The sequence below is a fragment of the Camelus bactrianus genome, chromosome 7 (genome assembly GCF_048773025.1).
Source record: "Camelus bactrianus isolate YW-2024 breed Bactrian camel chromosome 7, ASM4877302v1, whole genome shotgun sequence".
Lineage (NCBI taxonomy): Eukaryota > Metazoa > Chordata > Mammalia > Artiodactyla > Camelidae > Camelus > Camelus bactrianus.
The window spans coordinates 54,709,403-54,723,404 of record NC_133545.1 but is presented as its reverse complement, the minus strand read 5'-3'; the positions used below and the strand labels follow the sequence as shown (position 1 = coordinate 54,723,404).

At 34.5% G+C, this 14,002-nt stretch overlaps 1 long non-coding RNA gene across 1 annotated transcript; it reads left to right on the top strand.

Moving 5' to 3' along the window:
* The first annotated feature begins 424 nt into the window (after nucleotides 1–424).
* LOC123613730 (uncharacterized) lies at nucleotides 425–11,767 on the top strand. The gene is made up of 3 exons (XR_006721169.2): nucleotides 425–667; nucleotides 9,593–9,813; nucleotides 10,915–11,767. It is a non-coding gene; the product is annotated as an uncharacterized LOC123613730 (long non-coding RNA).
* The last annotated feature ends 2,235 nt before the right edge of the window (nucleotides 11,768–14,002 follow it).

Here is a 14,002-nt window from a genome sequence, read left to right as displayed (position 1 = left end):
TGTATAGAAACATTGTAGCTTTAAGTATTATTTGTAAAGCAAAAAGAAAAAACTAAAGGTATACCAGTGTAAGAGAACTACATCAATATAATGTGCTAGAAGACAGCAGTTTTTTAATGGGATAAATCTACATGTACTTACCCGAAAAAGTAGTCTATGGTAAGTAAGTAGTGCAAGATAAAACCAAAAGGTTACCATTCTGGTGCATATGGCATATTTACATATATGTGCATATGTATATTTATATATTTATATCTATACATGCTTTACCCTGCGTGTTTATAATGATGATAGCTAATATTTCATAGACCCTTACCTTGTGCTAGGCACTATCCTAAGCATTTTATATGGATTGATTTAACTAATCCTCAGAACTACCCAACGAGCTAGAGATTGGTATTCTCCCTTTTTCAGGAGACCACAATTTGCCCAGGTCACACAGCAGGTGACAGAGCTGGGACTTATTTCAACAGTTGTTCTGCAGGACCTGCATCTCTTAAACCTTTCATTAAAATTGCCTGAATAGGTCTGGCCTGAAACAGGACAGCAGACCACACAGCCTGGTCAGTGTTGACGCCTCGGACTCTGGACTCCCTTCTCCATGAGCATTCTGGGAGCTCGTGTGCACGTTTCAAAGGCTTGTGCTCCTTTTCTTCTCCAACAACAGGTAAGCTGAATCCTGTCTTTGATTTCTCAGTTAATACCTCTATGAAGTAAAATGGAAGGTCAATGAATTTAAACTATTAAGTTTCTGTTAGGTGAGAAAATACTGGGAAAATATGGAGAAAATACTGTCACTTGTGTGAAGCTTTTCGTTTAATTCTGAGGTTGGTGGGAATACTGATAATGAAGAATTGAAAGCGGAGAGGAGAAATGTTCTACATTTGCATACAGTTACACAACAGTGGTGAGCTAGAGAGGGACCTGTTCACGTGCTTCTAGTCAACAAACAATTGCTCTGACAATTGGGAAAGGCCCAGGTACAGCCTGCTACTTATGGTTCTCTTTGTGAAAGTTTTGAGAAATCAAGTATCTGTTCAAAAAAACAAAGTGATGCCGTCATCAAGATTATGTGGAGATTATCCAGCACTTATTTTAGAAAAACAAAGCAGTGATTTCCAAGGCTAATTCAAACCAGATGTAGTTTAAAACTCAGAGAATGTAATTTTCCAATAATAAGACTTTTTCTCTTTCAGGAAATTTCAGGTCAGCTTTTAGAACCATTCAACTGTGCAGATACATGCTGGATTTTCCTCTCAATCTTTTCAAAAGAGTTATTTTGTTAGTCATACATATTCATTGCTCTATGTTTTATTTATTTATTTTGATTTTTTCTTCCAGTTTTATTGAGGTATAATTGACATATAATGCTGTATAAGTTTAAAGTGTGCAGCACAATGATTTGACTTGCAAACATCATGAAATGATTACACAGTAAGTTAAGTGAACATCCATCATCTCATTTAGACACAAAATAATAAGTAGAAAAAAATGTTTTCTTGTGATGAGAACTCTTTGGACTTACTCTCTTAACTTTCATATATGGCACACAGCAGTGTTAACTATATTTACCATGTTGTACATCACATCCCTAGTATTTACTTATCTTATAACTGGAAGTTTGTACCTTTTGGCTACCTTTGTTCAATTCCCACTTCCACCCCTACCCCCCGCCTCTGGTAACTACATCCGATCATTTTTTCTATGAATTTGTTTATTAGTTTGTTTTTGCAGTATAACTGACCTACAACACTATATTAGTTCCTGGTACACAACGTAGCAATTTGTTAGCAATTTGTTTCAAAGTGATCACCGTAAGTCTAGTTACCATCTGTCATCATACAAAGATATTACATAATTATTGACCATATTCTCCACGTTGTACTTTGCATACCCATGACTCACTTATTTTGTAACTCAGAGTTTGTACCCCTTTATGTCCCTCACCTGTTTCTCTCCTCCTCTCATCTCCTTCCCTCTGCAACCACCTGTTTGTTTTTCTGCATCTATGAGTCTGTTTCTGTTTGGTTATGTTTGTTCATTTGTTTTGTTTTTTAGATTCCACACATATGTGAAATTGTACAGTATTTGTCTTTCTCTGTCTGACTTACTTCACTTAGCATAATGACCTCTACATCACTATATATTTTAAATTAAATATAAATGCTGTCCCAGGGCAAATAATAGCTTAATATTTATTAAGCATGTCTATGAATGTTCTAGTTACTTGTTATGTACCTTTTATGCACAATCTAATTTAACCTTTACAACAATATAGCTGTTTTCCTGTATATGTATTCAGTATATATTCATCATCACCAATTTATAGATGGAGGTTGAGGAGGTTACTAATTTGCTTATAAATGGAGCATGTGGAAATCAAACCCAGGTCATTTGGGGATTTTTTTTTTTAACACAAAGTCCAGATTCCTAACTGCTATGCTCAGAGCCTTTAAGAGCTATAGAGCATGCAAAGGGCGGGAAACAGGTTTCAAGTGTCTGTTCCTCTCTAATTTTATCAGTGGAAAACCAATTCTGAAAACCAAGCTAAACTGTATTTTCTGAACTACCAAGTATTTGACATATTCATTTGTCTACAAAATTTGATGCAGAAAAGGGGTTTTCACTCTTTTCTTTGAGTTGAAGAATGCCTTTTCTGTGTTTTCTAGGACAGAAGGAAAAAACAAAGCAAATATAACTGTCTTTTTTCTTAATGACTGTGGGGGGACATTCAATTATTTCACTGGTTGAAATACAGAGTTAAAATATTCAAAATTCAACCTTTTTTTTTCTTTTATTGAGGTAGAACTTTAAGCTTTTTTTCTATTTTAATTTCATCATGAAACTTGAAAACTTCTTTTAGCAGATGGGCAGAGCACTTTCTGTAGAAACGATTCACTTTTATTCTCCTAATCTCAAACAGGAAAGTTGAAGGCTATATAAGTCGAAAATCTGCCCTGGTTATCCAAATGACAAAAGAAAGTTAACCTCCTGGTGCCCTTTGGAAAGATTTCACACTTCTCTAAAAATTAGCTTAACTTACTTGATATGACAAGGGAAAAATGCCAACTAGTTATGTAGTCATATCAGATAGACTGCTTGGCAGAAACCTCCAGAGTTGTTTTCATCAGCCTTTCAACATTTTCCTTCAGATTTTAGTACCCATAATTTAAAATATTTAAATTATCATGCACTTTCAAACTAAATGTTATTAATTTTCAACTGATATTTCAGTATAGAAAATTCTCCCTAAAACAAATTACTCATAAGCTTAAACTGTGTCAATAACATTAACCAATTTCACTCACCAGTCTCCTTTTGGGGACTTGATCTCTGTACTGTCTTTTGGGAATTGTAAACAAACCAACAAAACAAAACAAAAACCTTCCTCTTCCTTTGCAAAGTTACTTGATTATAATAAATGTTCATTACTTGACAGCTTAATTTTTAAACTGCTCAACGAGAGGGAAAGTAGTGTTCTTAGACAGGAACTGCCCCACACAAACTTGGAGAAGAAATCTGGCCAGTGCTTACCACACATGTGGAAAAGCAGCCCACGCTTGCCAGTTGTCTTGGAAAAGGGAGTCATGTGTCAGGCCATATACCTCACCCTGAATGTGGCTGGCCTTTGGACCGGCATCATAAACTCTTCCACGTGAATCCAGCCATGCAGCTCGGAGAGCTTTGTTCATTTCATAAATATTTCATAAAGCAGTTACAGCAAAATGATCTTTAAAACCACACAAAGCCCAAGCTTATTATTTTCTTAAGAAAAACTTCTTATAATGAAGAATTTTAATCTTATACAAAAGAAGGATGAACTTCTGTATTCCTGTCACTCAACAACAATTGTTACCACTTCGCCAATTTCACCTGTCCCTCCCCAGCGTTTTTCCTGGTGTACTTCAAGGTAAATCCTAGACATTGGGTCATTTAATTCATGAATATTTTACTATATCTCTAAGTGAGAATGAGATGCTTTTACCTTTTAACCTCTTATTGTTAAGGAATATATACATTGCATTTTTGGTCATTATTTAAATAATTAAATATTGCAATACTTACTGTAGGCCATAAATACAAGAGGAAAGTAATTCAGACTGTTGGAAAAAAATGTAGCTAAAAGAGAAGAAAAATTTTTCCCATTTTTCTGCCTTTTCTGTAAGTACTCAGCACCCTGTTTCCTTCTTGCAATTTCCTTGATTCATTAAGTAAATATGTTTTCTGGTCATTAAAAGTTTTGTAACTAGAAAAAATGAAAGGCCAACATAAATTCAGTACAAAGCACATTATCCTTAATCATTTGGACGTTTTTGTCATGGTAGTTTGTAAGGATGCAAGATTTCAGGTCATAGAAACAAGTATTTTTCTACACATTCTGAAATCACACAGTAATAAGATAGTACATTAGTAATCCAGGTTTTACAAGTCATGTGAAACACTTACTGTGTTAAAGATTTTTCTTTTTGTTACACAAGCTAAAAGAATATACGGTAAAAATGGAATTAAAACCACTGTATTCATCCCCAGTAATTTTCTCTGTGCTATTCTTTATGGCCCCAAATTTCTTTAAATCCCTACATAATTTTTTATTATAATAAGTCTAAGTTTTATATACTGATACACCAATGTTTTAAAAAAATCGATCACATGGCTAGATGGACGGATAGATAGACTTCTAAAATTTTGTTGGTATCTTTAATTTTGTTTGCTTTGGGCTTTTGTATCTCAGGTGCACAGAATTGAATTGATTATACTCCTTGTTTCCTGGCACATTTTTATTGTCAACCAGTGCACCTTCTCTCTTTTATGTTTTATTTTTATGATTTTTCCCATTCGTTCCTGCATCATCAATCTCCCTCCCACCCCCAGCAGGCACACTGACATGCAGTTAACATATGCTCTTCCACATTTCACATGGTTCATGGTCATTTGCAATATGTTCATTGATGAAATTTATTTTTATTAATGTAGCTATGCTTTTAATGGCACAAATAGCACCACATTCTGTTTCTTACTATTTTATTCAACTCTGTAGTTTTGAAATCTGTCTGCACTGCTCTCTTTTCCATGTGGATCGTTGCCTCTGACACTTGTATTCCTCTCTTGCGTATCCATACAATAAACGTTGCTTATACATTTACCTATTTTTGAACTCCTAGGTTGCCTTCGACTTCTTTCTAGCACAATGTGCTTTAGGGGGCATCATTGCACATGCCTCCTTGTGCATCTGTGAAGGACATCTCTAGCATACACACCCAAAAGTGGAATTTGGAGGCACAAAGTGTATGCCTACAATTTTCACTAAACACTGCCAGATTGCTCTCCAAATGGCTACACCGTCGTAGAGCTGCCCCTCTCAATATGATATGAAATTTCTTATTTCTCCACATCCTTGTCAGCCTTTGATGTTACCTTTCTAATTTTTAACAGCCTGATGGCTATAAAATTGTGTAATAGAGCAGTAGGCCATAGTGGTCATGGAGGTAAGGTGCGTGGACGCAAAGCCACCCCATCTAGATTCAGATTTTAGCTCTACCACTCAATACTTGTGTAACTTTCTGTTCCTGGTTTCGTAATTTGTAAAATGAGAATGATGCTGCCTAGTTCATAGAGTTGCTGTAAGGATCAGAACAGAACAGTGATACTTTAAAAGCACTTAGAATAGTGGCTGACCACAGTAAGAACTCAAGTATCTGCTGTCAATGTTAATTCCTCCAATTAATAGTGAGGCCCAAATCAATGAAGACTCTGTATGTTTAGTGGCCAGATGACTCCGTATCTTTACATTGCTTTTCCATAAAGTTCCTTGACTTTATTCTTGCTGCATTCTTTTTGTTGTACATATTTTGGATGTCCTTGGTTAATTATAGACATTGAAAGATTTTAACATAGTCTACCGCCCATCATTCAGTTTGTCTTTGTTGTCCTGTTTGGAGGCCGTATCTTTAGTCTGATGCAGTCAAAGCTATCCACGCTTCCCTTCATATTTCATGCTATTTTTTTTGGCATTGTTTTAAGAAATTTTTTTCTACTCTGAAATCACAGACACACCCAATTTTGTGTATTTTAATTCTTTTGAATTTGTGTTTCACTTTACATCACAGTATTCTAATCATTTGATAATCCTGTTGAACTCTCTTGTTCTGTCAGTTTGTCAGGAGGATTCTTAGACTTTCAACATTCGGATCATTATCAGCAGATAATGAGTTTAGATTCTTTCTAGTAATTCCTAGTATCTTTTATTTCTTTTTCTGATCCTGTACTGTCCATAACTTCCTGTACCCTGTTGAACAGTAGTGAGATATTGGGGTTCCTTTTTTCTTTTCTTACTGTTTTTTTCCCCAATCTTAAATGAATCCTTCTAAAATGTTTCCATTTGATGTGTTACTGATGTCATTTGTCATTATGTCTTTCAGTTAAGAAAGTTCCCTTCTACCTAGTTTTCTAAAAATTTTGACAAGAAGGGATTTTATTTTTTTTTAATATATTGAGATTACCTTATTTTTTCCCTTTAAACAAAACACATTTTTTAATTGGTTGGATAAAATTTTAGATAGGATACTGGTGTTGATCTTCGTAAATGAAACTGAAATGTAATTTTATTTTCTTGAACTGCCCATGTTGGGGTTTATATGTTATAATTGCTTCATGAAAATAGTTTTAGCAGCTTTCCTTTATTTCTGTTTTCCAGATACATTTGTATACAATAGAAAATATACAATAACTCACATATAAAACTTCTTGGACTCAGCACTTTATTGAAGAAAAGTTCTTCCCTTTTAAGGAGTGTTGCTTACTTAACATATATTATTCAATTAAGATTTTCTATTTCTTCTTTTGTTAATTTTGGCATTTTACATTTTCTAGAAATACACTGATTTTACTTTTTGAATTTCAAATTTATTGATATTTATTTGTTTAGAATATTTTTTGATTTTTAAAATAATTTATGTTATTCTGTACTTAGCATTACTTTTACAAATTGTATCTTACTTACTGGAACTGAAAACTGCATATTCCCCAAGGTCCTATCAACTTTCAATCTCTATCTTTGATTCTAAGATTAAAAAAAAACATAGTCTTGCTGAGGTAAAGTTAAATACGTGTCAAATCAATTTACTGTTCCTCATGAATTAGGCTATGTCACCTGGTTAGGGCCTAGATATGTTAGTACTGTAGCAGGTGTTGACATGATCCTCGTGGTTGAGATGGTGAAGTCACAACTCCACTTGCCTGGGTTCAGCTGCCAACTTAGCACTGAGCACAAATGTGGCTTTGGACAAGTTTCTTAGCCCATCTCAGTTTTCCCTTCATGAAAAGGGAGATGATAATAGTAGCACCCACATGATATGATTGTTGTGTGATTGAGTTGGCAATGCTTGGAAAAACATTTAAATAGTACATAGCACTCAAAATACTCAAAGTAATATATGTATATTTAAAATTTAAAGCCAAATCTGATCCTACCAGTTTGTATCTTGTTTTATTTTTCTTTCATTCACTTTTTATGAAAAGCTTTCCAATCACTCTATATTATTCTAAATATAACTTTTAGTAACTTCTAAACATTATCAAATCCTATTATATCATCTATTAATGTAATTGTATAGTTTTTACTCATTTATTTTTGAAGATGAACCTATTACTGGAATAGCAGCAAACATAAATAAAAATTAAATATATACATATTTAGTGATATATGTATATAGTTAAAGACACAAAGGTATCATATATTCAATTATAAAAAGTCTAAGAATAAGAATTTTTAAAAATTCTGAAATAATATTGACTTTTAAAAACCAAGACATGACCAAATGCCAAGATTATACCATGTTCCCAAAATAGTAGATTAATGTTAAAATTAATAGACATGTTTCCATAAAGACATACAGATGGCCAACAGACACCTGAAAAGATACTCAACATCACTAATCATCAAGGAAATGCAAGTCAAAACCACAATGAGACATCATCTCGTACCTGTCAGAATGGATATTATCAGGAAGACAAAAAATAACAAGTGTTGGTGAGGATGTGGAGAAAAGGGAACCCTTGTGCATTGTTAGTGGAAATTTAAACTGGTGCAGCCACTGTGGAAAACAGTATGGAGCTTCCTCAGAAAATTAAAAATGGAATTACCATATAGTCCAGCAATTAGTTCTGGAAGAACTGTTTTTTTCCTGAAGAAAGGAAGAAACACTAATTCAAAAAGATATATGCACCTTTTTGTTCACCATAGCCAAGATAAAGAAGCAACGTATGTCTGTTGATACTTGAATGGATAAAATGGTATATATAGAAAATGGAATATGACTCAGCCTTAAAAAAAAAAAGAATGAAATCTTGTCATTTGCAACAACATGGATGGACCTAGAAGGTATTATGTTAAGTGAAATAAGTCAGACAGAGGAAGACAGATACTGTATGATTTCGCTTATATGTGGAATCTTAAAAAAAAAATGAACAAACATAACAAAGCAGAACAAATTTATAAATTAAGAGAACAAATAGGTGATTGCCAGAGGGGATGGGGCTTGGGGGAATGAGTGAAGTAGGTGAGGGAGATTGAATTCCAAAAAAATGAGTCATGGGGATGAAATGTATAGCATGAGGAATATAGTCACTTCTATTGTAATATCTTTGTATGGTGACAGATGGCAACCAGACACATCATGGTGATCATTTGTAATATATAGAAATATCAAATCACTATGTTGTGCACCTGGGCCTAACATAGTGATGCAGGCCAATTATACCTCAGTTAAAAAAAAATGTAGACACTGGGAGTCAGTGCATCAAAATGTTAATGATGGTTATCTCTGTGGGGTGGGGATTATGGGTGATTGTTGATCTCTATGCATTTATGTATTTCTTGTAATATTAGAAAGAAAACAAATGTCACTTTCAAAGTTTAATGTTTAGTTGATTCTTAATTTCACATGGAAAATTATGTAAGAACTAATAAGAAAATTTTGAAAAAAATAGTGAGGATCTGCCATAGCAGAAATTAAAGGAAAATATAAGTATTGTAATAAAAGAAGCATGCCACAGATAAATGAATACATAAATCAGTAGATTGAGTAGAAATCTAGAAATAAGAATTTTATGTATAATAATATATTTCAAATCAGTACATAGACATGGGTAGACTTCATCTGACCCAGAAATTCCACTTTTGAAACCTGTTCTACAGAAATAGTGTCATGTACATATAAAGAATAATATGTATGGAAGGTTATTTACTGACATATTTGAATTGGTGCTTTTGGAAGTAACTAAAAGTATATAATTAGGAAAATGGCATATTAATACAATGGAACACAGAGCTCGTATTATTTTTAATGAGGTTCCGTATATCCTTACCTGAAGGAATGTTTATAATCTATTCATAGTTTTTTTTAAAGCAAGCTGCATATGAATATATACTCCATTTTGGTTGAAATGTGTGTGAGTATGTGTGTGTGTGTATGAAATAATAATGTGTATTTATTGAGAGTTTACCATCTGGCAAGAATTTCTTCAAGAACCTTATCTGTATTAACTCATTTAATCCACACAACGATCCTATCTTGTGGTACCCCCATTTTAGACATGAAAAACCTGAGCTGCAGAGTAACACACGACTGGTTACACAGCTAGAATTGGCAGAGCAAGGAACTGAACCCAGGACAGTTGGCTCCAAAGCCTGTGCTCTTTAACCACTAGCAAGGACAGAGATGGGTGGATGGATGGATGAACAGAAATGGACAGCTCGAAAGTCAGAAAAGTGATGCATGGATATATCTGTAACAGTGCAAAACTTTGAAAAGGGTATGTATCAAACTGTTAAAATGTGTTCTCTGAGATGTGGACTTCAGTGGGCCAAGAGGGGCATTCACTTCTTTCTTGTTTTTTTTCCTAAGAGCTTATTGGCTTTACTCAGTGATTCATGAATTGGGAAACATCTGATCTAGCAAATAGAAAGTAGCCCTGAGGAGCTGCACAAAATGAGAGACTTACAGGCAGAAGGGAGTAGGAACAAGGAAAATAATACTAGACCAAAAAGCAGATTGATTATGGAAGCAGGTTTTCAGGCTTATTACCTAACCACTGCTGATCAGGTGATTTCCTGATTGACTGGTTTAAGATTTCATTTCTGGGAGAGCCAAAACTGTATATAAGTCTGGGTTTTACGATGTGCGGTTAAGCAGAAGTGACTCCATTTTGGTCCTGATGTCTTTTTAGTTTAATCTTTTTTAATTCTTATTTTTTATTGAAGTGTAGCTGATTCACTTCTTAAATATTATAATGTTTGTGAAAATAGAGCAAGATAGATGTGATGATTATGGGTGAGTGTAATTCCTTTATAATTTTTCAAATGAGAATAAAAGTTAAAATTATACTTTCAGAAATTATAAAATGACACCAGATTTGTTCATGCCTAACAAACCAGTGTTTCTCCAAGGGGAGGATGGAACTTCTGAAAATTCTCATTATCTTCAGCTCCACCCACCCAGTGAAAAGATCCATGTATTATAGATTATAAAACAAACTGCATATCAAAATGTAGTTTCATATAATACCTTAATTTTGTTTAAAACATTATCAGAACTTATCTGTAGGTGGTGTGTTTAGGGATAATTTTAATCGCATTCAGAGCTGGTACTTTCAAAATCATCTTTAGTGAACATGTGTAACTAATGTAATCAGAAAATGTACAATAAATATTAAAATAAAAAATAGTGGGAAAAAATTAAAAGAATTCTCACGCATCTTTTTAAAAGTCTCCCAAGTATCTCAGTGCCCCACGATTTCTGTGGTGAGGCCAGTTGCCTTTTCGTTTTTCCTCCTTCAGCCTCGGCCAGAAGCATGGGAACCAAGTGTACAGGAGATAGTTATTGAATGACTTATTTTTAATTTTTGTCATTTCAGGAGACGGACTGGGTAGACATGGAAGACGTGAAACTCCCTGTGCCAGGTTTGGAATACAGTGTTCTCTGAAGTATGTAAAATAAAACATCTAACAAAAACCTTTGAATCAATTTGAATAGTTTATAGAACCTTGTGATTTTAGGGAAGCTCCAAAATACTGAGATCGGGGGAACCTAAGGGTAAAAGGAATGTCAGTCAAATTGCTTAATTTAAAATCATATAAAGAGCTAATGAGTCAAGAATTTAATTTGCTAAAGGAAGTGATTTCTGGTCAGTGAGAAGGATATCTTCAAGCCTTAACTCTTTTCAACAAACTGCCATTTGGTTTAGATGAATTAATTAACCTTTTACCTATACAGTAAAACCATGATGTGATCATGTCTGATTTCCGTTTTTTTCTATGGTCACACAGTTCTGACATTCAAATGTTCTAAGTAATTGTTGACATATTCTTTGAAAATTTGAAGTTATTTCTCACAAGCTGTTAAAGTCAATGCTACAAACAAGAAAAATTGAATAAAATGTCAATTGTGATTATTAGTAAATAGATACATTTAGAAAAATCAGCCAAAAAAATCCTGCTATCGTCTCAAGCAGTGTTAGCTTCAATTTCATCATAGCTTTAAAACCAGAATTATCCTCAGATCTCTATTTGCATAAACATGAAGCAAAAGTTATCATTTTAGATCATAAATCTCTCAGACCTTCGATCCTCAATCTTTCATTTGGTCATAGGCATCCCCTAATATGTAAACTCCCAAAGCAATGATGATGTCTTCTGTCCGTAATCTCATAGGAGCTAGCTATTTCCTATATAATAATAATAATAACAACAACAACAACAATAATAATAGATTTTATATATGATAAAATTATTAAAAAGAAAGTGCTGAATAAACCTGCTGTGTTAAAAAGGTTTACAAGAAATGAATTATTTATCACAACAGCTGACATTCAAGACCAATAAACAACCTTCACTGTGGTATTGAGCCATGACCATGCCTTTATAGGTATAATATTATGTGCGATTTTAATCTAACTAATTGGTGAAAGAAAAAGTCCTAGATCCTGGCTGATCTAAAAAAAAAAATAGGTGAATTAAAAGAAAAGTCCTAGTTTGTCTGGTATGGACAAGAGGGATGAAAACACACTTCCTTAGAGTGAATTTTCACTTTTAATAATCACCTGGTTTTGATGAGTACTGGGGTTAAGGGCTCTTGCTGATTATTAACCATGTTTATTGACTGTGTTTCCAGGGCTTCAACATACATTACCTCTTTTAATCCTCACAGCACTCAAGTCTTCTGACTCCAGGTTCCACGCTTAAACCCTCAAATTATTCGGTAAATCAAACATGTTATTATAATTTAGCAGGATAACCAGGAAAAGAAATGTATTTTTAATTACATTCTTTCATTATTTATAATCAAAAGAAACCAAATAAATAGCATAGTTGAAGCATTCCCCTCTCTGGGAAAACAAATGTACTTCCTGTCTTTCACATATATTTAAGTTCAACAATTCTGTGGTCCTGATGCAGTAATGGATGTAAAATTTTATGATTTGGGGAATGTAGACCACTTGAAGCCAATTTTTTGTTTTGTTTTGTTTTTTAATAACTCATTCCAATGAATTGCACAATGAATCAATTACATTATTTAATGCTGTTATTTATTTCCAGTATTAAACTACGTAGCATTTCCCCCTGGGCATTAACATTCTAGAAGAACACCTACCTTGAATTCAGCCACAGGCCCCACACTGCAAACCTCCAGACTCTTGGTTAAAAAAACAAAACAAAACAAAACTTTTTCACCTTGACTGTTTCTAACTGGACTGAGAGAGGATTGGTAAATTATGCTCTGCACCTCCCCCCCTCCCCAAAATGTAATTTAATTCAAAATCAACTTATTCAATCGCACTTTTTCAGCATGTGTTGCCATAAGCTCAGGGAATAAAATAATGGGACCTAAGTCTCTGAGAGGGTCTACAGGCTTGTGAGAGAAAACACACTTCAGAGTGTGGTGATTGCTGTAATGTAAGGCACATCAAGAAGAGTGGGAGCAGAGGATGCTGACATTTGATGGAGCCAAGGGACTGACGATGATGAAGATGTGTAGCTTTTTAGTTGAACCTTAAAGCAGTGGTAAAAACTTTTTCAACAGACAGATATTGGGAGCAAGGCAATAATATGCGGAAGAGAAAATAATCTACTTTTAAGGACTTCAGATATGAGAAAGAGAAAAAAAGGGCATGGAAAGGAAACTGGCTTCTGGTCTTAGAGAACTTTTTTGTACAGGAAATGGGCAATCCTTACCTGAACTAGACTTAGAAAGATTCTTACAGGACTGGATTTGGAGAAGTGAGTTAACCACCCCTCAGTCTCAGCTGAGTTTATGCCAGGCACTATTCCAGGTTTATATTTATTTATCCATTTAATACTCACGATAATCTTAGAAAGGGTAATGTCTGTCAGTATTCCCGATTCATAGATAAGAAAAATGAGACACAATAATGTGAGGGAACTTGTCCAAGTTTAATCAGCTGAGGAGTGCAGGGGCCAGGAGTCAACCTAGGCCAAAGCCGCGCTCTCAGCTAGGCCACTCCACCCCACTGCCTGCCTCGCTGAAGATGGGGGACTCGGAGTCACGGCTGGCCAGTGGGCAGCGGAGGGCTGGATATGAGAAAGACTTTGGACAGCCTAGTTGATTGAATGTGGAGATGAAGTGAGAGTGCTGAGTCATAACTAAATCATGTGTAATGAAATTAGGAAGACAGGAGAAGGGAATGTTTTGAAGGAATGATGAGATAATTTTGCACATGCTGAACTTGACCTTGGTGGGATCAAGTAGTTAGTTACCTCCACCAGGAAGTTTCAACTTTGAGTCTGGAGGCCACTTAGCCAGGACAGAACTAGCATGACAGAAGTGAGGCACTTGCCAAAAACACAGTTTAAGAGAGACGGCCAAAAAAGGAAAACAAAAACAGTAGTCAAGATCAAGAAGGTTTTAATGTGATACTTTTTAAAATGGCAAAAGTAATGCAGACAATGATGAACTAAAATATCACAATTTTAAGTAAAGGAAGA